The sequence below is a fragment of the Pristiophorus japonicus genome, chromosome 1, assembly GCF_044704955.1.
Source record: "Pristiophorus japonicus isolate sPriJap1 chromosome 1, sPriJap1.hap1, whole genome shotgun sequence".
In the NCBI taxonomy this organism is placed as follows: Eukaryota; Metazoa; Chordata; class Chondrichthyes; family Pristiophoridae; genus Pristiophorus; species Pristiophorus japonicus.
The window spans coordinates 2,281,027-2,306,596 of NC_091977.1; the positions used below are offsets into that span (position 1 = coordinate 2,281,027).

A 25,570-nucleotide genomic window follows, 5' to 3' on the forward strand; every position below is an offset into this window, starting at 1 on the left:
TACAGAAACATTTAAAATAATGAAAGGGATAGACAAGATAGAGGCAGAGAGGTTGTTTCCATTGGTCGAGGAGACTAGAACTAGGGGGCACAGCCTCAAAATACGGGGGAGCCAATTTAAAACCGAGTTGAGAAGGAATTTCTTCTCCCAGATGGTTGTGAATCTGTGGAATTCTCTGCCCAAGGAAGCAGTTGAGGCTAGCTCATTGAATGTATTCAAGTCACAGATAGATAGATTTTTAACCAATAGGGGAATTAAGGGTTACGGGGAGCAGGCGGGTAAGTGGAGCTGAGTCCACGGCCAGATCAGCCATGATCTTATTGAATGGCGGAGCAGGCTCGAGGGGCTAGATGGCCTACTCCTGTTCCTAATTCTTATGTTCTTATGTTCTCACCAAATAAAACAGCCCTGACCGATAAAAGAGCTGAGACATAACATCAAAGCAAAGAAAAGAGCAGACAGAAGTATAGATCCAGGGGACTGGGAGAGATATAAACATAGAAATATAGAAACATCGAGCCTGCACCACCATTCAATAAGATCATGGCTGATCATTCCCTCAGTACCCCTTTCCTGCTTTCTCTCCATACCCCTTGATCTCTTTAGCCACAAGGGCCATATCTAACTCCCTCTTGAATATATCCAATGAACTGACATCAACGACTCTCTGCGGCAGGGAATTCCACAGGTTAACAACTCTCTGAGTGAAGAGATTTCTCCTCATCTCAGTCCTAAATGGCTTAACCCTTATCCTTAGACTATGTCCCCTGGTTCTGGACTTCCCCAACATCGGGAACATTCTTCCTGCATCTAACCTGTCCAGTCCCGTCAGAATTTTATATGTTTCTATGAGATCCCCTCTCATCCTTCTAATCTCGAGTGAATACAGGCCCAGTCGATCCAGTCCCTCCTCATATGTCAGTCCTGCCATCCCAGGAATCAGTCTGGTGAACCTTCGCTGCACTCCCTCAATAGTAAGAACGTCCTTCCTCAGATTAGGAGACCAAAACTGAACACAATATTCCAGGTGAGGCCTCACCAAGGCCCTATACAACTGCAGTAAGACCTCCCTGCTCCTATACTCAAATCCTCTCGCTATGACGGCCAACATACCATTTGCCTTCTTCACTGCCTGCTGTACCTGCATGCCAACTTTCAATGACTGATGTACCATGACACCCAGGTCTCGTTGCACCTCCCCTTTTCCTAATCTGCCGCCATTCAGATAATATTCAGCCTTCGTGTTTTTGCCACCAAAGTGGATAACCTCACATTTATCCACATTATACTGCATCTGCCATGCATTTGCCCACTCACCTAACCTGTCCAAGTCACCCTGCAGCCTTTAAGCATCCTCCTCACAGCTCACACTGACACCCAGTTTAGTGTCATCTGCAAACTTAGAGATATTACACTCAATTCCCTCATCCAAATCATTATTATATATTGTAAATAGCTGGAGTCCCAGCACTGAGCCCTGTGGCACCCCACTAGTCACTGCCTCCCATTCTGAAAAGGACCCGTTTATCCCGACTCTCTGCTTCCTGTCTGCCAACCAGTTCTCTATCCACGTCAGTACATTACCCCCAATACCATGTGCTTTAATTTTGCACACCAGTTTCTTGTGTGGGACCTTGTCAAAAGCCTTTTGAAAGTCCAAATACACCACATCCACTGGTTCTCCCTTGTCCACTCTACCAGTTACATCCTCAAAAAATTCTCGAAGATTTGTCAAACATGATTTCCCTTTCATATATCCATGCTGACTGGGACTGATCCTGTCACTGCTTTCCAAATGCGCTGCTATTTCATCTTTCATAATTGATTCCAACATTTCCCCCACTACTGATGTCAGGCTAACCGGTCTATAATTACCCGTTTTCTCTCTCCCTCCTTTCTTGAAAAATGGTGTTACATTAGCTAGCTTCCAGTCCATATGAACCGATCCAGAGTCGATCGACTGTTGGAAAATGATCACCAATGCATACATGATTTCTCGGGCCACTTCCTTAAGTCCTCTGGGATGCAAACCATCAGGCCCCAGGGATTTATCGGCCTTCAATCCCATTAATTTCCCTAACACAATTTCCCACCTAATAAGGATTTCCTTCAGTTCCTCCTTCTCACTAGATCCTCGGTCCCCTAGTATTTCCAGAGGGTTATTTATGGCTTCCTTCGTGATGACAGAACCAAAGTATTTGTTTAACTGGTCCGCCATTTCTTTGTTCCCTATTATAAATTCACCTGAATCTGACTGCAAGGGACCTACATTTGTCTTCACTAATCTTATTCTCTTCACATATCTATAGAAGCTTTTGCAGTCAATTTTTAGGTTCCCAGCAAGCTTCCTCTCATACTCTATTTTCCCCCTCCTAATTAAACCCTTTGTCCTCCTCTGCTGAATTATAAAATTCTCGCAGTCCTCAGGTTTGCTGCTTTTTCTGGCCAATTTATATGCCTCTTCCTTGGATTTAACACTTCTTTAATTTCCCTTGTTATCCACGGTTGAGCCACCTTCCCCGTTTTATTTTTACTCCAGACAGGGATGTACAATTGTTGAAGTTCATCCATGTGATCTTTAAATGTTTGCCATTGCCTATCCACTGTCAACCTTTTAAGTATCACTCGCCAGTATATTCTCGCCAATTCACGCCTCATACCATCAAAGTTACCTTTCCTTAAGTTCAGGACCCTAGTCTCTGAATTAACTGTGTCACTCTCCATCTTAATAAAGAATTCTACCATATTATGGTCACTCTTCCCCAAGGGGCCTCGCACAACAAGATTGCTAATTAGTCCTTTCTCATTACACATCACCCAGTCTAGGATGGCCAGCTCTCTGGTTGGTTCCTCGACATATTGGTCTCGAAAACCATCCCTAATACACTCCAGCAAATCCTCCTCCACTGTATTGCTACCAGTTTGGTTAGCCCAATCAATATATAGATTAAAGTTCCCCATTATAACTGCTGTACCTTTATTGCACACATCCCTTATTTCTTGTTTGATGCTGTCCCCAACCTTACTACTACTGTTTGGTGGTCTGTACACAACTCCCACTAGCGTTTTCTGCCCTTTGGTATTCCGCAGCTCCACCCATACCGATTCCACATCATCCAGGCTAATGTCCTTCCTTACTATTGCATTAATTTCCTCTTTAACCAACAATGCCACCCCACCTCCTTTTCCTTTCTGTCTAACCTTCCTAAATGTTGAATAGCTTTGGATGTTGAGTTCCCAGCCTTGGTCACCCTGGAGCCATGTCTCCGTGATGCCAATTACATCATATCCGTTAACTGCTATCTGCGCAGTTAATTCGTCCACCTTATTCCGAATACTCCTCGCATTGAGGCACAGAGCCTTCAGGCTTGTCTTTCGAACACACTTTGCCCCTTTAGAATTTTGCTGTAATGTGGCCCTTTTTGCTTTTTGCCTTCGGTTTCTCTGCCCTCCACTTTTACTTTTCTTCTTTCTATCTCTTGCTTCTGCCCCCATTCTACTTCCCTCTGTCTCCCTGCATAGGTTCCCATCCCCCTGCCATATTAGTTTAACCCCTCCCCAACAGCACGAGCAAACATTCCCCCTCGGACATTTCTTCTGGTCCTGCCCAGGTGCAGACCGTCCGGTTTGTACTGGTCCCACCTCCCCCAGAACCGGTTCCAATGTCCCAGGAATTTGAATCCCTCCCTTGTGCACCACTCCTCAAGCCACGTATTCATCTGAGCTATCCTGCGATTCCTACTCTGACTAGCATGTGGCACTGGTAGCAATCCTGAGATTACTACTTTTGAGGTCCTACTTTTTAATTTAGCTCATAGCTCCTTAAATTCGTCTTGTAGGACCTCATCCCGTTTTTTAACCTATATCTTTGCTACCGATATGCACCACGACAACTGGCTGTTCACCCTCCTTCTTCAAAATGTCCTGCACCCACTCCGAGACATCCTTGACCCTTGCACCAGGGAGGCAACATACCATCCTGGAATCTCGGTTGCGGCCACAGAAACGTCTATCTATCCCACTTACAATAGGATCCCCTACCACTATAGCTCCCCCACCCTTTTTCCTGCCCTCCTATGCAGCAGAGCCACCCACAGTGCCATGAACTTGGCTGCTGCTGCCCTCCCCATATCTATTTTGCAGGAGGATGACCGCAGGAGACCCCTGCACTACCTTCCTTGCACTGCTCTTCCTGCTGGGCACCCATTTACTATCTGGCTGTGTACCCTTTACCTGCGGTGTGACCAACTCACTAATCATGCTATTCACGACATCCTCAGCATCGCGGATGCTCCAGAGTAAATCCACCCACAGCTCCGGTGCCGCAATGCGGTCTGTCAGGTGCTGCAGGTGGATGTAGTCGTCAGGGACACGGGAAGTGCCCCTGACTTCCCACATAGTGCAGGAGGAGCATAACACGTGCCCGAGCTCTCCTGCCGTGACTTAACCCTTAGATTAACTTAGTTTGGCAACAACAATGCTAAAAGATTACTTACTGATAAAGAAAAGAAAAATAAAAACTACTCACCAATCACCAGCCAATCACGTACTCCCTTGGCTCTGAGGTCACCCTTCTATTTCATTCGACTTCTTTTTTGCCTTCTCTCCCTGCTGCAGCTGCACCAGTCGGCCTCTTGTAGGTCTCCCCGACACCCGCTCCCCCTCCTCTCCGACGGTGAACTCCCACCGACTGATGGGCCTCTTGTAGGTCTCCCTGACACCCGCTCCCCCTCCTCTCCGACGGTGAGCTCCCACCGACTGATGGGCCTCTTGTAGGTCTCCCCGACACCCGCTCCCCCTCCTCTCCGACGGTGAGCTCCCACCGACTGATGGGCCTCTTGTAGGTCTCCCCGACACCCGCTCCCCCTCCTCTCCGATGGTAAACTCCCACCGACTGATGGGCCTCTTGCAGGCCTCCCCGACACCCGCTCCCCCTCCTCTCCGACGGTGAACTCCCACCGACTGATGGGCCTCTTGTAGGTCTCCCCGACACCCGCTCCCCCTCCTCTCCGACGGTGAACTCCCACCGACTGATGGGCCTCTTGTAGGTCTCCCCGACACCCGCTCCCCCTCCTCTCCGACGGTGAACTCCCACCGACTGATGGGCCTCTTGTAGGCCTCCCTGGACACCCGCTCCCCCTCCTCTCCGACGACGATCTCCCACCGACTGATGGGCCTCTTGTAGGTCTCCCCGACACCCGCTCCCCCTCCTCTCCGACGGTGAACTCCCACCGACTGATGGGCCTCTTGTAGGCCTCCCCGACACCCGCTCCCCCTCCTCTCCGACGACGATCTCCCACCGACTGATGGGCCTCTTGTAGGCCTCCCTGGACACCCGCTGTGGACAGCAGCACCGACTCACTCGATCTCCCAGCTGTCCTGGTCCACAGTTCCATTTCATCCTTCGCCTCATCCGGCACTTTAACAAATAACTTTTCTCCTTCCTTTCAGGTGTCAAGGATGGTAAACTTCAACAACTCTTGGACACCTACGCCCTTCCGGAACCTTCTTCCCTCTGATCCCACCCCTTCTTCCAATCTCAGCCCTTGCCGTGTTTTCACCATCCCCTCTCACTTTCCCCTCTCTGAGCCCGAACGATCAGGTGTAACCTGGTCAGTCTTTAATAGCTTCCAGAAGTGAAGATACAAAGGAGAAGTTCAGCTTATATACCGGGTCCAGCACGGGTGTACCTATGACACTCGGACCTCCGATGGTAGCGCCCTCTGGTGGTGGGCAGACCTTATGTACATACAGTACATCATTCACACCCCCAGTTCTTGGCACAAGTCCATATTACAAGTGGAGATGGTCCGGAGCCCTTCGCTCCCTCGTTGACCGTCTCAGTACAATCCCAGTGCTTTCCGAGTCTCTCAAGACTTGGGGCTGGGCGTTGACCACAGTGGGTTCTTCTGATGGCTGGACGTGAGTTGGTTGTCTAAGCTCGCAGTGTCTTCTTCCAACTGTTCCGGTTCGTCATTATGTCTTAGCTTGACTTGATCAATGTGTTTCCTGCACATCTGCCCATTCTTGAGCTTAACCATATACACCCGGTTACCCTCCTTATCCGTGACGTTGACCAGGAGCCACTTGGGCCCTTGACCATGGTTAAGTACATACTCTGGGTCATTTACAGATATGTCACGTGACACTGCAGCGTGGTCGTGATACCACTGCTGGCGTTGACGTCGGGTTTCAACATGATCGTTAAGATTAGGATGGACGAGAGAGAGCCTGGTTTTGAGACCTCTCTTCATCAATAGTTCTGCAGGCAGGAACCTGATGAGTGTGTGTGGCCTTGTCCTGTAACTGAGCAATATGCGTGACAGGCGTGTCTGCAAGGAACCGTGAGTTACGTGTTTCAGGCTCTGCTTGATGGTTTGAACTACCCGCTCCGCTTGACCATTGGACGCGGGTTTGAACGGGGCTGACCTCACGAGTTTTATGCCATTGCGTTTCATGAACTCTTGAAACTCCAGGCTCGTGAAACACGGGCCGTTGTCGCTGACAATGATGTCTGGCAGACCATGTGTGGAAAACATGGCACTCAGGTTCTCAATGGTGGCAGTGGAAGTGCTGGATGATATGATCACACATTCCATCCATTTGGAGTATGCATCCACCACCACAAAAAACATTTTACTGAGGAAGGGGCCCACAAAGTCGATGTGGATTCTAGACCACGGTTTGGATGGCCATGACCACAGACTGAGCGGAGCTTCCTTTGGGGCATTGCTTAACTGCATGCAGGTGCTGCACTGATGCACACGTGACTCTAAGTCCGAGTCAATGCCAAACATGGGACCTGGCGATGGTCTTCATCATGACAATACCGGGATGCGTACTATGTAACTCCCGTACAAATCTCGCCCTGTCTTTCTTGGGCATTACAACACGATTACCCCACAGTAAACAGTCGGGCTGGATGGAAAGCTCATCTTTGCGACGGCTGTACGGTTTGGTTTCATCACCCATTTCCTTGGGGATGGTCGACCAGTCCCCATTAAGAACACAACGTTTTACAACCGATAGGGTCAGATCCTGCTTGGTCCAGGTCTTAACTTGTTGAGCAGTGACAGGCGACCCTTCTCTCTCAAAGGCATCCATGACCATGAGTCGCTCTGCGGGCATTGGCATTTCCACCTCTGGTGTGGGCAACGGTAACCGGCTCAATGCATCAGTGCAGTTGTTGGTGCCTGGTCTATGGCGAATGGCATAATCATAGGCAGATAATGTCAGCACCCACCTCTGGATGGAGGACAATGCGTTGGTATTGATACCTTTGTGTTCAGAGAACAACGATATAAGCGGCTTGCGATCGGTTTCCAGCTCGAAGCGAAACCCAAACAGGTACTGGTGCATTATTTTTACCCCATAAACACATGCTAAACAAAACATAGAAAATAGGTGCAGGAGTAGGCCATTCAGCCCTTCGAGCCTGCACCACCATTCAATAAAATCATGGCTGATCATTCCCTCAGTACCCCTTCCTGCTTTCTCTCCATACTCCTTGATCCCTTTAGCCGTAAGGGCCATATCTAACTCCCTCTTGAATATATCCAATGAACTGGCATCAACAACTCTCTGCGGCAGGGAATTCCACAGGTTAACTACTCTCTGAGTGAAGAAGTTTCTCCTCATCTCGTTCCTAAATGGCTTACCCCTTATCCTTAGACTGTGACCCCTGGTTCTGGACTTCCCCAACATTGGGAACATTCTTCCTGCATCTAACCTATCCAGTCCCGTCAGAATTTTATATGTTTCTATGAGATCCCCTCTCATTCTTCTAAACTCCAGTGAATACAGGCCCAGTCGATCCAGTCTCTCCTCATATGTCAGTCCCGCCATCCCGGGAATCAGTCTGGTGAACCTTCGCTGCACTCCCTCAAGAATGTCCTTCCTCAGATTAGGAGACCAAAACTGAACACAGTATTCCAGGTGAGGCCTCACCAAGGCCCTGTACAACTGCAGTAAGACCTCCCTGCTCCTATACTCAAATCCCCTATCTATGAAGGCCAACATGCCATTTATTTTCTTCACTGCCTGCTGTACCTGCAAGCCAATTTTCAATGACTGATGTCCCATGACACCCAGGTCTCGTTGCACCTCCCCTTTTACTAATCTGCCGCCATTCAGATAATATTCTGCCTTCGTGTTTTTGCCACCAAAGTGGATAACCTCACAATTATTCACATTATACTGCATCTGCCATGCATCCTGCAGCCTCTTAGCATCCTCCTCACAGCTCACACCACCACCCAGCTTAGTGTCATCTGCAAACTTGGAGATATTACATTCAATTCCTTCGTCTAAATCAGCAATATACATTGTAAATAGCTGGGGTCCCAGCACTGAACCTTGCGGTACCCCACGAGTCACTGCCTGCCATTCTGAAGGGGGAGAGGGAGGAAATCAAAAACTGGCGGCCCATCTCGCTGCTCAATGTTAACGACAAGATCCTGTCAAAGGTCATCGCCAACAGGGTCAAGTCTGCTCTGGAGCTGGTGATCCACCCGGACCAGACCTGCGCTGTCCCCGGCAGGAAGATCTCTGATAGTCTCTCGCTACTCACGGATACGATCACCTACGTGTGGGACAGGAAGGTGGACACCTGTTTAATCAGCTTGGACCAGGAGAAGGCCTTTGACAGGATATCGCACACGTACCTGATGGACGTGCTCTCCAAGATGGGGTTTGGGAGGGTATCTGCAATTGGATCCAACTGCCCTACACAGACATCAGTAGCATAGTTCTAATCAATGGATGGGAAACTGAAAGCTTTCCGATCAGGTCAGGAGTCAGGCAAGGCTGTCCCCTCTCCTCTGTCTTGTTTGTGTGCTGTATCGAACCCTTTACCGGGTCCATCAGGAAGGATGCGGGCATTAGAGGGGTGATGATCCCAGGCAGCGGAGGTGCTCAGGTCAAGATCTCCCTGTACATGGACGACGTCACCATCTTTTGCTCTGATCCACAGTCAGTCTGCGGATTGCTCACAATCTGCGACCAGTTTGAACTGGCCTCGGGGGCAAAGGTTAATCACAGCAAAAGCGAGGCCATGTTCTTTGGGAGCTGGGCCGACCGATCCTTTATTCCATTCACCGTTAAGCCAGATTACCTGAAGGTGTTGGGAATATGGTTCGGAGCGGACGGGGCGTGCGCCAAAAACTGGGAAGAGCGTATCACCAAAGTGAAACAATAACTGGGATGGTGGAAGCTGCACTCCCTCTCCATCGCAGGAAAGAACCTGGTCATCAGGAGTGAGGTGCTCTCGGTGTTGTACGTGGTGCAGGTCTGGCCTATCTCACGCTCCTGTGCTGTGGCAGTCACCCGGGCCGTCTTCCACTTTGTCTGGAGATTGAAAATAGACCATGTCCACAGAGACACGATGTACAAATCTCTGGACAGTGGAGGAAAGGATGTTCGGAACGTGGCCCTCATCCTGATGGCCACCTTTGTGTGCGGCTGCATCAAGCTGTGCACAGACTCCCGGTACACAAACACCAAGTGTCACTACGTGCTGAGGTTCTACCTGTCCCCGGCGTTGCGAAGGATGGGTCTGGTCACGCTGCCGCGAAACGCCCCCATAAGTTGCACCATGCCTGTCCACCTGTCCTTCGTGGGAAAGTTTTTCAAGAAAAACCCCTTTGACCACAAGGCCATAAAGCAGTGGTGGGCACGCAAGGTCCTGGACACCCTACAGAAGAAGGAGATGATGGACCCTGTCGGGTGGTTCCCCGAGCAGACTGTCGAACTCGTTTGGAAGAATGTCTCATCGCCAGAGCTTTCATACAAGCACCAAGATGTGGCTTGGTTGGTGGTGAGGAGGGCCCTACCCGTCAGATCCTTCATACACAGCCGGGGTTTCAGAGACACGGCCCTCTGCCCCAGAGTTGGCTGTGGTGCGGACGAGACAGTCATCCATCTCCTTCGGGATTGCCCCTTTGCAAGGCAGGTCTGGATGCAGATGCAGTGGTTGCTGTCGAGGTTCATCTAAGCAGCTCCGTAACACAGGACTCTGTGCTCTACGGGCTGTTCCCAGGGTCACACACCGAGACAGACATCATCTGCTGCTGGAGGGCCATCAACTTGGTGAAAGACACACTTTGGTCTTCCCGAAACTTGCTGGTCTTCCAGAGCAAGGAGATGTCCACGTCTGTGTTGTTGCAGACTGGCACAATCCAAGATCCAGGAGTACGTGCTGAGGGACACACTAACAATTGGTGCAGTCACCGCAAAGGCACGGTGGGGAAGGGCCACAGTTTAAAGTCCTTCCACCACGGTAAACCCAGGGGCTGGAATCAGTATAAAACTCCCCTCGGGCTGTACTTGTAAACTTGTTGTATACATAGAGCACCATGATCTGAAAACACCTGTGTAGTGCCATGTATAATGCAAGTTCTGCACTGTTTAGTAACTTAGAAAGAAATGTAAATGTATTCTCATCCGTTCTGTGTACTGCTTTCATCTGCATAGTGCTACCTGTACCATGATTGGTCATCGGTATTGAAATGTATCCCGAAATGTAATGTAAACCTGTCCTTACCTGCTCCATGTAATACCCTTATTTGCTCAGTACTACATGTAACATGATTTACGGATTGTACTAAACTGTACCTTGAAATGAAATGTACGCTAGTGCATTGTATGGAATTGCTGTCAGCGTCCATCGAATTGTATGGAATTGCTGACCGCAAGGTATTTTACAATGTATTGTGAATATTTTTATATGAATAAAGTATATTTGTGAAACAAAAAACAAGCTCCCAGGATGAGGCTAGCCTATTGCACTTGGGGTGTGCTGGAGCCTGCGATGTCCCCAAATGTGGGATACTCGACTGTAACATTTGTGGTAGTGTGGGACTGCGTCTGCACTCTCCCCTGGCTTTACAATTCAAAGTTAGATTTCAGCAAAGTGCCTCTCTTCTACACTTTCTTTATCCTCTGCTCTCGCTCCCTAGTTTGTCTTTGTCTGTGACAATAGAAACTGCTTTCTTCACACGCACGTCACCAACAGTTACTTTATCTGCACCAAGAGTTGTCGTGCATTTGCAAGACATTTTTCCCGCCCTAAATGGCTCCAGAGTAATTACTCATCGACACACTTCCTTACTTTCAAGGTCAATATGCAACCCAAGGCTGCAACTTTTGCCTCACTGCAATATTTGCTCAAACACTCTCTCAATACATCCTGCAAAGTTTTGCCACAAATCAACTCACACAGTGAGACTTCCCAAGGGATTTCCCAGGACTGTGACATTCACCCCCTGTGCTGGAACCATTTCACCAGTTTCCCGTAGCTCATCTCACTCCACCTTCTTTGCTTTAAGTGGAGTTTCACGTTTTTGCACAGCCCCTATTGGTGGGCCTGCTTTCAGCTGCCTCGGCCCTAAACACTGGAATTCCCTCCCCAAACCTCGCCTCCTTTAACACGCTCCTCGAAACCTCGCTCTTTGACCAAACTTTAGGTCACATGTCCTAATATCTCCTTATGTGGCTCGTGTCAAATTTTGTTTGATAACATTCCTGTGAAGTGCCTTGGAATGTTTTACTACGTTAAAGGCGCTATATAAATTATAAATTGATAAGTAAATAAGGATTAACTTTTTCCAGTGTCACAAGGGTCATTAACCAGGGGACAGAGATTGGAGAAAATTTGCCAAAGAACCAGAGGCAACAGAAGGATGTTCCCCCGCCGGCCTGAAGCGACTTCAGGTAAAACAACATTAGGCAGCAAATTGTTGTGAGCTGTCTGAAAACATGGTGGAAGCACATTGAATAGTAATGTTGAAAAGTTAATTTGGATAATACTTGAAGGATAAATAATGTCAGGGCTTTGGGGAAAGAAGAGAGGAGTGGGATGAATTGGATAGCCCTTTGAAAGGGCCGTCAGAGATAGGATGGGACGAATGGCCTCGTCTTGTGCTGTGTCGTATAAGATTGAAAATGTTGTGGAATAAGAAAGAGGTGCATTTATATAGCGCCTTTGACAACCGCAAAGCAGTTTACAGCCATCAAAGTACTTACACACCAGCGAGTTCACACTGGGGAGAGACCGTTCACCTGCTCTGAGTGTGGGAAGGGATTCACTCAGTCATCCAACCTGCTGAGACACCAACGAGTTCACAAGTGACTGCAGGGTTTGGATTCTGCTGTTATTCACATCCTACTGAATTGTCTTCATTCTGTTAGTTACTGTTTGTTTCTGCTGATGTCAATAACCCTTCAACTAGGCTGGAGTTTAATATTTTGATATTTCAAATAACAGTGTGTTCATATTTGATGTCTCCACTATAAGAGGAGACTAATTGATGTCCTGTTTCTGACTGTTCCATTTGTGATTGGGGTGGAGGAGCAGTGAGAGATCGGGGCCCAGGAGAGGGAGGGTTCGGGGCCTTGGAGAGGCAAGGGTTCGAGGCCCAGGAGAGGCGAGGGTTCGGGGCCCAGGAGAGGCGAGGGTTCGGGGCCCAGGAGAGGCGAGGGTTCGAGGCCCAGGAGAGGCGAGGGTTCGGGGCCCAGGAGAGGCGAGGGTTCTGGGCCCAGGAGAGGGAGGGTTCGGGGCCCAGGAGAGGCGAGGGTTCAGGACCCAGGAGCGTCGTGATCGGGGCCCAGGAGAGGCGAGGTTTCGGGGCCCAGGAGAGGCGAGGGTTCAGAGCCCGGGAGAGGCGAGGGTTCAGGGCCCAGGAGAGGCGAGGGTTCGGGGCCCAGGAGAGGCGAGGGTTCGGGGCCCAGGAGAGGCGAGCGTTCGAGGCCCAGGAGAGGCGAGGGTTCGGGGCCCAGGAGAGGCGAGGGTTCGAGGCCCAGGAGAGGCGAGGGTTCGGGGCCCAGGAGAGGCGAGGGTTCAGGGCCCAGGAGAGGCGAGGGTTCAGGGCCCAGGAGAGACGAGGGTTCAGGGCCCAGGAGAGACGAGGGTTCAGGGCCCAGGAGAGGTGAGGGTTCAGGGCCCAGGAGAGACGAGGGTTCAGGGCCCAGGAGAGGTGAGGGTTCGAGGCCCAGGAGAGGCGAGGGTTCAGGGCCCAGGAGAGGCGAGGGTTCGGGGCCCAGGAGAGGCGAGGGTTCAGGGCCCAGGAGAGGCGAGGGTTCGAGGCCCAGGAGAGGTGAGGGTTCGGGGCCCAGGAGAGGGAGGGCCCAGGGGCAGCACAGGCCAGCCCACACTGCGATCTATGGATACTAGGAGCATGCGCGCGCTCTAGGTCTGTGCAGCAGAGCAGGTCTCCAGTCGCCTTGGTTAACCCTTGCCACTGGACCAAGACCTCGCTCTGTCAAGCCCGTGTGGTGGCTGGTGTGCAACGGTCACCCCACGTTAAAAGAATCCACACACAGGCATCTTCCACCCTTCAGGTTGTAGTTCGAGACCTAGATTGTCAGGTCCCTCATTGAAACACCTGTGAACTCATCTATTTTTGGTGTGGAACCAGGTCATCCTCCATATGAGGGACTGCCTGATACTAATACTTATGAGGTAAAGTGCAGAGTTGGCATGTTGCTCTGAAAATGTTGTTGGATGTGGTGTGAGTTGTCTGAGGAAAAGAGTGTTTGAAGACCAGGCCCTCCAATAGAGGGAACTACAAAACCGGCCTTCCTCAGAAACACACACCATCCTGCACCAAACTCATGGTCTACAGGGCTGTAGTAATACCCGACCTCCTGTATGGCTCAGAGTCATGGACCATGTACAGTAGACACCTCAAGTTGCTGGAGAAATAACACCAACGATGTCTCCGCAAGATCCTACAAATCCCCAGGGAGGACAGACGCACCAACATCAGCGTCCTTGTCCTGGCTAACATCCCCAGCATTGAAGCACTGACCACACTCTACCAGCTCCGCTGGGCAGGCCACATAGTCCGCATGCCAGACACAAGACTCCCAAAGCAAGCGCTCTACTCAGAGCTCCTTAATGGCAAACGAGCCAAAGGTGGGCAGCGGAAACGCTACAAGGACACCCTCAAAGCCTCCCTGATAAAGTGCGACATCCCCACTGACACCTGGGAGTCCCTGGCCAAAGATCGCCCTAAGTGGAGGAAGTGCATCGGGGCGGGCGCTGAGCACCTCGAGTCTCAACGCCGAGAGCATGCAGAAATCAAGCGCAGGCAGCGGAAAGAGCGTGTGGCAAACCTGTCCCAACCCCACCCCACCCCTTCCCTCAATGACTATCTGTCCCACCTGTGACAGAGTCTGTGGCTCTCATATTGAACTGTTCAGCCATTAAAGAGCTCTCTTCAGGAGTGGAAGCAAGTCTTCCTCGATTCCGAGGGACTGCCTATGACTGACTGAGTTGCAAGTGTGAATAATTGTTGATTTTTTGTGTAAAATGTGGCATTTGATAGTTGTAGAGATGAATCTAAATGTGAGCGTGGAGATGAACTGAATGTGAGTGTTGGTATGACTTATGGGGCCATTTGAATAGACTGACTGGTGAGTTGTTTTAAAGGTGGTGCAGGTGATCGACATTGGTGTGCTGAGTGAGGTTGGAAGTGATGTTAGTGAGGAAAGAAGTGATGGTGAACCAGGGGGACTGTGGATGGAAAAGGTGCAGGATGGTGTTGTGTGTTTCTGAGGAAGGCCGATTTCGTAGTTCCCTCTATTGGAAATAAAATAGAGCTTGAATTGAAATAGACCGTGAGATTGATCAACAAAATGTTGAATTTGGAAATGGTGAATTTGAAATTCTGATTTTGATTGTAAAGCCAGGAGAGAGCACGAACGCAGTCCCCCACTACAACAAATTTTGCAGTCGAGTATCCCACATTTGGGGACATCGCAGGAGTCACCACACCCCAAGTGCAATGGGAGAGATAGCCTCAGCCAGGGAGCACCTTTTTTTAAAATTTCAAAATATACTTTATTCATATAAAAATTTGCACAATACATTCGAAAGCAGTTCAGTACATTTGGATGCGGTCAACAAATACATTTGGATGCTGACCACAGTTCCGTCCAATACATTTCTTGACTTTACATTTCAAGGTACGATTCATACAATCCAGGATACATTGTGGTACGTTCATGAAGTTACATTACACGTGTCACCATATGGTACACAGAGAGGGTACAGTTTGTTTCCAACATGCATTACACAACAGAGCTTGCATTATACGTGGCACTACATAGGTGTTTGCAGATCATGGTGCGCAAAACATAAAAGCAGATAGTAAAAGCTTTTACCGATATATAAAATGGAAGAGAGTGACTAAAGTAAATGTTGGTCCTTTAGAAGATGAGAAGGGGGATTTAGTAATGGGAAATGTGGAAATGGCTGAGACCTTAACAATTATTTTGCTTCGGTCTTCACAGTGGAAGACACAAAAACCATGCCAAAAATTGCTGGTCACGGGAATGTGGGAAGGGAGGACCGTGAGACAATCACAATCACGAGGGAGGTAGTGCTGGACAGGCTAATGGGGCTCAAGGTAGACAAGTCCCCTGGTCCTGATGAAATGCATCCCAGGGTATTAAAAGAGATGGTGGAAGTTTTAGCAGATGCATTCGTTATAATCTACCAAAATTCTCTGGACTCTGGGGAGGTACCAGTGGATTGGAAAGCAGCTAATATAACGCTTCTTTTTTGAAAAGGGGGCAGACAAAAGGCAGGTAACTATAGGCCAGTTAGTTTAACATCTGTAGTAGGGAAAATGCTTGAAGCTATCATTAAGGAAGAAATAGCGGGACTTCTAGATAGGAATAGTGCAATCAAGCAGACGCAACATGGATTCATGAAGGGGAAATCATGTTTAACTAATTTACTGGAATTCTTTGAGGATATAATGAGCATGGTGGATAGAGGTGTACCGATGGATGTGGCGTAATTAGATTTCCAAAAGGCATTCGATAAGGTGCCACACAAAAGGTTACTGCAGAAGATAAAGGTACGCGGAGTCAGAGGAAATGTATTAGCATGGATCGAGAATTGGCTGGCTAACAGAAAGCAGAGAGTCGGGATAAATGGGTCCTTTTCGGGTTGGAAATCGGTGGCTAGTGGTGTACCACAGGGATCGGTGCTCGGACCACAACTGTTTACAATATACATAGATGACCTGGAAGAGGGGACAGAGTGTAGTGTAACAAAATTTGCAGATGACACAAAGATTAGTGGGAAAGCGGGTTGTGTAGAGGACACAGAGAGGCTGCAAAGAGATTTGGATAGGTTAAGCGAATGGGCTAAGGTTTGGCAGATGGAATACAATGTCGGAAAGTGTGAGGTCATCCACCTTGGGAAAAAAAACAGTAAAAGGGAATATTATTTGAATGGGGAGAAATTACAACATGCTGAGGTGCAGAGGGACCTGGGGGTCCTTGTGCATGAATCCCAAAAAGTTAGTTTGCAGGCGCAGCAGGTAATCAGGAAGGCGAATGGAATGTTAGCCTTCATTGCGAGAGGGATGGAGTATGAAAGCAGAAAGGTCCTGCTGCAACTGTACAGGGTGTTGGTGAGGCCGCACCTGGAGTACTGCATGCAGTTTTGGTCACCTTATTTAAGGAAGGATATATTCGCCTTGGAGGGCGTACAGAGACGATTCACTAGGCTGATTCCAGAAATGAGGGGATTACCTTATGATGATAGATTGAGTAGACTGGGTCTTTACTCGTTGGAGTTCAGAAGGATGAGGGGTGATCTTATAGAAACCTTTAAAATAATGAAAGGGATCGACAAGATAGAGGCAAAGAGGTTGTTTCCACTGGTCAGGGAGACTAGAACTAGGGGGCACAGCCTCAAAATACGGGGGAACCAATTTAAAACCAAGTTGAGAAGGAATTTCTTCTCCCAAAGGGTTGTGAATCTGTGGAATTGTCTGCCCAAGGAAGCAGTTGAGGCTAGCTCATTGAATGTATTCAAATCACAGATAGATAAATTTTTAACCAATAAGGGAATTAAGGGTTACGGGGAGTGGGCGGGTAAGTGGAGCTGAGTCCACGGCCAGATCAGCCATGATCTTTTTGAATGGCGGAGCAGGCTCGAGGGGCTAGATGGCCTACTCCTGTTCCTAATTCTTATGTTCTTATATAAAGGTAATCTGTGTGTGGAGGCGAACACGTGGGTATGGTTCTTAATGAATACTTTGTGTCTGTTTTGCAAATGAGAGAGGCGATGCAGACATTGTCATCAGGGAGGAGGTGTGTGAAATATTAGATGAAATAAATATAGTGAGAGAGGAAGTATTAAGGGGTGTAGCAACTTTGAAAGGGATAAATGCCCAGGCCAGGATGAAATGTAACCCAGGCTGTTAAGAGAAGAAAAAGAGGAACTAGCCTAGGCTCTGACCATCATTTTCTAGTCCTCTCTGGCTATAGGTGTGGTGCCAGAGGACATTAGTACTGCTAATGTGGTACTTTTGTTTAAAAAGGGAGAAAGGACAGACCGAGTAATTACAGGCCAGTCATCCTAATCTCGGTGGTGGGAAAATTATTGGAAAAAATTCTGAAGGACAGGAAAAATCTTCATTTAGAGACACAGATTAATCAATAACAGTCAGCACGGATTTGTTAAGGGAAATCCGTGTCTAATTTAACTTGATTTAATTTTTTGAGGAGGTAATAAGGAGGGTCAATAAGGGTAGTGCATTTGATATAGTGTATACAGATTTTAGCAAGGAGGAGTTAAACTAATATGGTAGGGGGATGGGAACCAATGCAGGGAGACAGAGGAAAACAAAATGGAGTCAAAAGCAAAAGACAGAAAGGAGATGAGTAAAAGTGGAGGGCAGAGAAACCCAAGGCAAAAACCAAAAGGGCTACTGTACAGCAAAATTCTAAAGGGTCAAAGTGTAATAAAAAGGCAAGCCTGAAAGCTCGGTGCCTCAATGCAAGGAGTATTCGGAACCCAGGAGAGGGCTCTGAGCTAGTTAGTGTGGGTGAGAACTCAGATGAACAGGACCCCAAGAAAGAATGCAAAAGGCAGGAGGCAACAGAGCAGAGTAGCACTGGGGTAAGTGCAAACCACAAGGTGACAGGAAGGGACAATATGTATGAATATAAAGGGGCTGCAGGAGCGGTCAAAACTAAAAATCATGGTTTAAAAACTAGTATTAAAACACTCTACCTAAACGCACACAGCATTCGAAATAAAGTAAATGAGTTGAGGGCACAAATCATTGCAAATGGGTATGATTTGGTGGTCATTACAGAAACGTGGTTGCAGGGGGGCCAAGACTGGGAATTAAACATACAGGGGTATCTGACAATTCAGAAAGATAGACAAGAAGGGAAAGGAGATGGGGTAGCTCTATTAATAAAGGATGATATCAGGGCAGTTGTGTGAGACGATATTGGCTCTAATGAACAAAATGTTGAATCATTGTGGGTGGAGATTAGAGATAGTAAGGGGAAAAAGTCACTGGTGGGCGTAGTTTATAGCCCCCAAATAATAACTTCACGGTGGGGCGGACAATAATCAAGGGAATAATGGAGGCATGTGAAAAAGGAATGGCAGTAATCATGGGGGATTTTAACCTACATATCGATTGGTCAAATCAAATCGCACGGGGTAGCCTTGATGAGGAATTCATAGAATGCATACGGGATTGTTTCTTAGAAAAGTATGTTACAGAACCTACAAGGGAGCAAGCTATCTTAGATCTGGTCCTGTGTAATGAGACAGGAATAATAAACGATCTCCTAGTAAAAGATCCTCTCGGAATGAGTGATCACAGTATGGTTGAATTGGTAATACAGATTGAGGGTGAGGAAGTAGTGTCTCAAACGAGCGTACTATGCTTAAACAAAGGGGACTACAGTGGGATGAGGGCAGTGTTGGCTAAAGTAGACTGGAAACACAGACTAAACGGTGGCACAATTGAGGAACAGTGGAGGATTTTTAAGGAGCTCTTTCATAGTGCTCAACAAAAATATATTCCAGTGAAAAAGAAGGGCGGTAAGAGAAGGGATAACCAGCCGTGGATAACCAAGGAAATAAAGGAGAGTATCAAATTAAAAACCAATGCGTATAAGGTGGCCAAGGTTAGTGGGAAACTAGAAGATTGGGAAAATTTTAAACGACAGCAATGAATGACTAAGAAAGCAATAAAGAAAGAAAAGATAGATTACAAAAGTAAACTTGCGCAAAACATAAAAACAGATAGTAAAAACTTTTACCGATATATAAAACGGAAAAGAGTGACTAAAGTAAATGTTGGTCCCTTAGAAGATGAGAAGGGGGATTTAATAATGGGAAATGTGGAAATGGCTGAGACCTTAAACAATTATTTTATTCGGTCTTCACAGTGGAACACACAAAAACCATGACAAAAATTGCTGGTCACAGGAATGTAGGAAGGGAGGACCTTGAGATAATCACTATCACTAGGGGGGTCATGCTGGATAGGCTAATGGGACTCAAGGTAGACAAGCCCCCTGGTCCGGATGAAATGCATCCCAGGATATTAAAAGAGATGGCGGAAGTTATAGCAGATGCATTCGACATAATCTACAAAAATTCTCTGGACACTGGGAATGTACCAGCGGATTGGAAAGCAGCTAATGTAACGCCTCTGTTTAAAAAAGGGGGCAGACAAAAGGCCGGTTAGTTTAACATCTGTAGTGGGGAAAATGCTTGAAGCTATCATTAAGGAAGAAATAGCGGGACATCTAGATAGGAATAGTGCAATCAAGCAGACGCAACATGGATTCATGAAGGGGAAATCATGTTTAACTAATTTACTGGAATTCTTTGAGGATATAACGAGCATGGTGGATAGAGGTGTATCGATGGATGTGGTGTATTTAGATTTCCAAAAGGCATTCGATAAGGTGCCAAACAAAAGGTTACTGCAGAAGATAAAGATACGCGGAGTCAGAGGAAATGTATTAGCATGGATCGAGAATTGGCTGGCTAACAGAAAGCAGAGAGTCGGGATAAATGGGTCTTTTTTGGGTTGGAAATCGGTGGTTAGTGGTGTACCACAGGGATCGGTGCTGGGACCACAACTGTTTACAATATACATAGATGACCTGGAAGAGGGGACATAGTGTAGTGCAACAAAATTTGCAGATGACACAAAGATTAGTGGGAAAGCGGGTTGTGTAGAGGACACAGAGAGGCTGCAAAGAGATTTAGATAGGTTAAGCGAATGGGCTAAGGTTTGGCAGATGGAATACAATGTCAGAAAATGTGAGGTCATCCACCTTGTGAAAAAAAACAGTGAAAGGGAATTTTATTTGAATGGGGAGAAATTACAACATGCAGTGTGCAGAGGGACCTGGGGTTCCTTGTGCATGAATCCCAAAAAGTTATTTTGCAGGTGCAGCAGGTAATCAGGAAGGCGAATGGAATGTTGGCCTTCATTGCGAGAGGGATGGAATACAAAAGCAGGGAGGTCCTGCTGCAACTGTATTGGGTATTAGTGAGGCCGCACCTGGAGTACTGCGTGCAGTTTTGGTCACCTTACTTAAGGAAGGTTATATTAGCTTTGCAGGGGGTACAGAGACGATTCACTAGGCTGATTCCGGAGATGAGAGGGTTACCTTATGATGATAGATTGAGCAGACTGGGTCTTTACTCGTTGGATTTCAGAAGGATGAGGGGTGATCTTATAGAAACATTTAAAATAATGAAAGGGATAGACAAGATAGAGGCAGAGAGGTTGTTTCGCTGGTAGGGGAGACTAGAACTAGGGGGCACAGCCTCAAAATACGGGGGAGTCAATTTAAAACCGAGTTGAGAAGAATTTCTTCTCCCAGAGGGTTGTGAATCTGTGGAATTCTCTGCCCAGGGAAGCAGTTGAGGCTAGCTCATTGAATGTATTCAAATCACAGATAGATAGATTTTTAACTAATAAGGGAATTAAGGGTTATGGGGAGCAGGTGGGTAAGTGGAGCTGAGTCCACGGCCAGATCAGCCATGATCTTATTGAATAGTGGAGCAGGCTTGAGGGGCTAGATGGCCTACTCCTGGTCCTAATTCTTATGATCTCGACTTGAATGTAGTGGGTATGAGTAAGAAGTTTGCAGATTATACTAAAGTTGGCTGTGGGGTTGATAATGAAGAAGAAAGCTTTAGACTGCAGGAAGATATCAATTAACTGGTCAGGTGGCCAGAACAGTGGCAAATGGAATTAAATCCGGAGAAGTGTGAGGTAATACATTTGGGGAGGGCTAACAAGGCAAGGGAATGCACATTAAATGGTAGGACACTGAGGCGTGGAGAGGAACAAAGGGACCTTGGAGTGCATGTCCACAGATCCCCAAAGGTAGCAGGCCAGGTAGATAAGGTGGTTAAGAAGGCATATGGAATACTTGCATTTAGTAGCCAAGGCATAGAACACAAGAGCAGTGAAGTTATGCTTGCTGTATAAAACACTAGATAGGCCACAGCTAGAGTACTGCATGCAGTTCTGGTCACCACATTACAGGAAAGATGCGACTGCACTAGAGAGGGTACAGAGGAGATTTACGAGGATATTGCTGCACTACAGAATTTTAGCTATGAGGAAAGATTGGATGGGCTGGGTTTGTTTTCTTTGGAACAGAGGAGGCCGAGGGGAGCCGCTCACTTCTCCCTTCATGGCCCCGACCTGCCGCTGGTCGAGGCCTCACCGTGTCCAGGTCAGTGATTGGAGCGTGGGCAGATACAGCAGGAGCAGCGAGGTTGGGGTGAAGAAGCGACGAGAGACTGTGGAGGGACTTGATCGGGGCCCAGGGGAGCCGCGTGTTTGGGGCCGAGGGCCCAGGGGCAGCAAGGGCCAGCCCACACTGCATATGTGTGCACACTCGGTCTGTGCAGCAGAGTTGGTCTCCAGTCGTCCTGGTTAATCCTTGCCACTGGACCAAGACCGAGCTCTGTCAAGCCCGTGTGGTGGCTGGTGTGCAACGGCCACCCCACGATAAAAAAATCCACGCACAGGCATCTTCCACCCATCAGGATATAGCTTAGGTCCGTCATTGAAAAACCTGTGAAGCCGTCCTTTTTTTGGTATGGAAGCAAGTTATCCTCATTTCGAGGGACCGCTTATGATGACATAAGGTGCACTATTCCCTCTAACATTCCTACATTACAACAGCAACTAAACTTCCAAAGTACGTTGGGACATTCGGTGGTCGTGAAAGGTGCTACATAAATGCAAGTTATTTCTTTCTTGTATACACAGGGGGCAGTATTCTCGATAATAAACACAGGGGGCACGATTCTCTATAATATACACAGGGGGCACTATACACTATAATAAACACAGGGTGCACTATTCTCTATAATATACACAGGGGCACTATTCCTTATAATATACACAGGGGGCACTACTCTCAATAATATACATAGAGGCACTATTCTCGAAAATATGCACAGGGGGCTGCTATTCTCTATAATATACACAGAGGCTGCTATTCTCTTTTATATACGCAGGAGCTGCTATTCTTTATAATATACACAGGGGGGCACTTTTCTCTATAATGTACACAGGGGGCATTATTCTCTATACTATAGACAGGAGGCACTGTTCTCTGAAATATACACACAGGCTGCTCTTCTCTATAACGTACACAGGTGGCACAATTCTCTATAATAGACACAGGAGGCTCCATAACATACACAGGCGGCACTATCTCTATAATATACACAGGGGGCACTATTCTCTATAATATACACATGGGCTGCTATTCTCTATAATATACACAGGGGGTATGATTCTCTATAATATACACATGGGCTGCTATTCTCGATAATATACACAGGGGGCACTATTCTCTATAATATACACAGGGGGAACTATTCTCTATAATCTCCACAGGGTACACTATTCTCTATAATATACACAGGGGGAACTAATCTCTATAATATACACAGGGGTTGCTATTCACTATAACATACACAGGGGCACTATTCTCTATCATATACACAGGGGGCACTATTCTCTGTAATATACACAGTGGGCACTATTCTCTGTAATATACACAGGGGGCACTATTCTCTATAATATACACATGGGGCGCCATTCTCTATAATAGACACAGGGGCTGCTATTGTCTATAATATACACAGAGGCTGGTATTCTCTTTAATAGACACGGGCGGCACTATTCTCTATAATATACACATGGGTCACTATTCTCTATAATATACACTGGACACTATACAGTATAATAAACACAGGGTGCACTATTCTCTATAATATACACAGGGGCACTATTCCTTATAATATACACAGGGGGCACTACTCTCAATAATATACATAGAGGCACTATTCTCGAAAATATGCACAGGGGGCTGCTATTCTCTATAATGTACACAGGGGGGCACTTTTCTCTATAATGTACACAGGGGGCATTATTCTCTATACTATAGACAGGAGGCACTGTTCTCTGAAATATACACACGGGCTGCTCTTCTCTATAACATACACAGGTGGCACAATTCTCTATAATAGACACAGGAGTCTCCATAACATACACAGGTGGCACTATTCTCTATAATATACACAGGGGGCACTATTCTCTATAATATACACAGGGGTCACTAGTCTCTATAATATACACAGGGGACACTATTCTCTACAATATACACAGGCGGCACCATTCTCGATAAAATACACTGGACACTATCGTCTATAATAAACACACCGGGCACTATTCTCTATAATATACAAAGTGACACTATTCTCTATAATCTCCACAGGGTGCACTATTCTCTATAATATACACAGGGGGAACTATTCTCGATAATATATACATGGGGCACTATTCTCGATAATATACACAGGGGGCACTATTCTCTATAATATACACAGGGCGCACTAGTCTTCAATATACAAAAAGGGCACTTTTCTCCATAATATACACAGGGGGCACTATTCTCTATAATATACACAGGGGGCTGCTAATCTCTTTTATATACACAGGGGCTGCTATTCTCTATAATATATACAGGGGGCACTTTTCTCTACAATATACACAGGGGTCACTATTCACTATAATATACACAGGGGGCACTATTCTCTATAATATACACAGGGGGCACTATTCTCTATAATATACACAGGGAGCACTATTCTCTATAATATATCCAGTGGGCACTATTCTCGATATTATACACAGGGGTCACTATTCTCTATAATATACACAGGGGACACTATTCTCTATAATATACACAGTGGGCACAATTCTCTATAATATACACAGGGGGCACTATTCTCTATAATATCTCCAGGGGGCACTATTCTCGATATTATACACAGGGGGCACTATTCTCTACAATATACACAGGGGGCACTATTCTCGATAATATACACAGGGGGCACTATTCTCTATAATATACCCAGGGGGCACTATTCTCTATATTATACACAGGGGCTGCTATTCTCTTTAATAGACATGGGTGCACTATTCTCTATAATAAACACATGAGTCACTATTCTCTATAAAATACACTGGACACTATACTCTATCATAAACACACCGGACACTGTTCTCGATAATATACACAGGGGGCACTATTCTCTATAATATACACAGGGGCACTATTCTCTACAATATACACAGGTGGCACTATTATCGATAATATACACAGGGGACACTATTCTCTATAATATACCCAGCAGGCACGAGTCTCTCCAATATACAAAGGCGGCACTTTTCTTTATAATACACACAGGGGGCACTATTCTCTACAATATACACAGGGGGCACTATTCGCTATAATATACACAGGGGGCACTATACTCGATAATATACACAGCGGGCACTATTCTCTATAATATACACAGGGGACACTATTCTCTATAATATACACAGTGGGCACTATTCTCTATAATATACACAGGGGGCACTATAATATCTCCAGGGGGCACTATTCTCTATAATATATACAGGGGTCACTATTCTCTATAATATATCCAGGGGGCACTATTCTCTATATTATACACAGGGGTCACTATTCTCTATAATATACACAGGGGGCACTATTCTCTACAATATACACAGGGGGCACTATTCTCTATAAAATACACTGGACACTATAGTCTATAATAAACACACCGGGCACTATTCTCTATAATATACAAAGGGGCACTATTCTCTATAATATACACAGGGGGCACTATTCTCTATAATAGATACAGGGGGCTCTATTCGCAATAATATACACAGGGGACACTATTCTCTATAATATAAGCAGGGGGCACTTTTCTCCATAATATACACAGAGGGAACTATTCTCTATAATATACACATGGGCTGCTATTCTCGATAATATAAGCAGGGGACACTATTCTCTATAATATACACAGGGGCTGTTATTCTCTATAATATACACAGGTGCTGTTATTCTCTATAATATACACAGGGGGCACTATTCTCTATTATATACACAGGGGGAACTATTGTCTATAATCTCCACAGGGTGCACTATTCTGTATAATATACACAGGGCGAACTATTTTCTATAATATACACAGGGGCTGCTATTCACTATAACATACACAGGGGCACTATTCTCTATAATATACACAGGGGGCACTATTCTCGATAATATACACAGGGGGCACTATTCTCTATAATATACACAGGGCGCACTATTCTCTATAGTATGCACAGGGTGCACTATTTTCTATGATATACAAGGGGGATCTATTCTCTATCATATACACTGGGGG

General features: G+C 46.7%; 1 non-coding gene and 1 pseudogene across 1 annotated transcript; one reads left to right on the top strand and one right to left on the bottom strand.

Annotated features, from left to right (window-relative positions):
- The first annotated feature begins 10,715 nt into the window (after positions 1-10,715).
- Positions 10,716-10,878, top strand: LOC139278599 (U1 spliceosomal RNA). Its single transcript, XR_011596316.1, has one exon. It is a non-coding gene; the product is annotated as a U1 spliceosomal RNA (small nuclear RNA).
- Positions 10,879-14,685: 3,807 nt separating this feature from the next.
- On the bottom strand, positions 14,686-14,813 carry LOC139278578 (U1 spliceosomal RNA; annotated as a pseudogene).
- Positions 14,814-25,570: the final 10,757 nt, after the last annotated feature.